The sequence below is a fragment of the Corapipo altera genome, unplaced genomic scaffold (genome assembly GCF_003945725.1).
Source record: "Corapipo altera isolate COAL_440 unplaced genomic scaffold, ASM394572v1 60117, whole genome shotgun sequence".
NCBI classification, from domain to species: Eukaryota; Metazoa; Chordata; class Aves; order Passeriformes; family Pipridae; genus Corapipo; species Corapipo altera.
In genome coordinates, this window is record NW_020890410.1 from 1 (window position 1) to 1,690 (window position 1,690).

The 1,690-nt window shown below is 57.9% G+C and overlaps 1 long non-coding RNA gene across 1 annotated transcript; it reads left to right on the top strand.

Moving 5' to 3' along the window:
• The first annotated feature begins 122 nt into the window (after window positions 1-122).
• LOC113942407 lies at window positions 123-1,684 on the top strand. The gene is made up of 3 exons (XR_003525912.1): window positions 123-267; window positions 719-826; window positions 1,487-1,684. It is a non-coding gene; the product is annotated as an uncharacterized LOC113942407 (long non-coding RNA).
• Window positions 1,685-1,690: the final 6 nt, after the last annotated feature.

Here is a 1,690-nt window from a genome sequence, read left to right on the forward strand (position 1 = left end):
CAGAGCCCCAGAGATGACACAAGTGTCTCTGGCTGTTGAGTTACAGGAGTTTCCACAGGGAGGACTTTTCCAGATACTAAGCTGGATGTTGCATGTCCCTGCTGACCTCACAGGTTGAGCTCTGGTTTTCTCTAATCCGTTCATGTCAAACTACTTCCTATTCAGGTCCTCCAAGAGGCAAGAGCCAAGTTGAAGAAGACAAAGAATCTCAGGAGTCACTCGAATTCCTAAGACAAATCCTGAAGGAAATGCTGCAGAAACAGAGAGGTGGGTCTGTTTCCTCATCCTGAGCCCTGAGACCCATCAGCCGGGGGCTTTAGATCCACGTGTGGACAGGCAGTGGCTGCACAGCGGGAAGGGATCCATCGCAGCCTCGCTGCCCCGCTGCTGCTTTCCCGCCTTGCGGGGCTGTTTCCCCGCCTGGCCTGGCTGCAGCTTCTCCCCGGCCTCTGCAGGAAGGCCTTGAGCATCCCCTGACCCTGTGCCCCAAATGCACCACGGGCCCTGCAGACCAGGAGATCCCCTGCCATTGCCTGGTCTCCCGGCAGCTCCGGTGTGGCGGCTGTTTGCAGGAGGGAGTGCCCTGACCCAGCCCCAAAAGCCCAGGTGTTTTCCTGGACTTTTTGCATATCTTTTATAAGCATTGCCTCCTGAAGATTCCATTTCTCTTACGGAGAACAACTCCATCTGATCCAATTGTCTCTTTTGCTTTTCCTAGAGATGGACCAAGGGGCTGTTCAGAAGTCAGTGTTCCCCAAAGGAAGCAGTGGTTCCGTGCCAGGTTCTGCTGAGGGCAGGGAGGCAATGCCAGGCACAGGTACACGGGGTAATTGCTGTGGTGTGGTCAGCCGGTGTCGGCCATGGGGGTGGCTGTGTGGCAGCAGCTCTTCCCCCAGTGTCCGCTCAGGCCCGTCATGGCAGCAGCCAAAGCAGAAAGCACGATGGGTTGGAGGCATCTGGAGCACATTCTGGAGGCCCCGGGAAACGGGACTCTGGCCCCAAGGTCCCTCCTGCTGCAGTTGCTCCAGGAGCTGGCCCTGAGTCTCGGGAGGCCCAAGGCACCAGAGCAGCCCAGAGCAGGATCCCTCCCACAAGCAGAGGACCAGAGCACTCCCTGGCTCCCACCCTGGGCAGGGGCTCACGTGTCTCCTGAGAGGGCCTGACTCAGTCCCCTTGGGCCGTGGGAGCTGTCCCGGGGTAGGGAGGGATTGGGCTGGCACTGCCTGCTGCAGGGATGGGTTGTGTGCGTGTCCCTCAAAGGAGCGACTGCTCAAGCAGCTCCACTCCCCCCGGGCTCTCCTCCCGGCCTTCTGGGTTTGCTTTGGTGGGACAGCCTGTCCCCAGGGCTGGGAGCCTCCAGGCACCCACACTGAGGGAAACAGAGAACATCCTGGCTGTGTCCAATGTGCTGTTGGCTTAGCAGGGGTGCCCAGGAGGGGCTAATGCTCCAAATTGGACGGGCTAACACTCCAAATTGCTCCCGCAGGTGCAGCCAGTGCGACAATACATGCTCCCAAGATCCAGGAGAGCATTGGTAGAGGTTTCTGTTCAGGAGCACGATGTTTAACTGTGATAATGGCAAGTGTGTTGGGCTGGCAGCTTGCCATCATGTTGTGCTGTGCTGGAATCTGGTACTGGTGGGAAAGAAAACGGTGAGTTGTTTGTTGATCTCCCCCTCAAACAGCTTCTT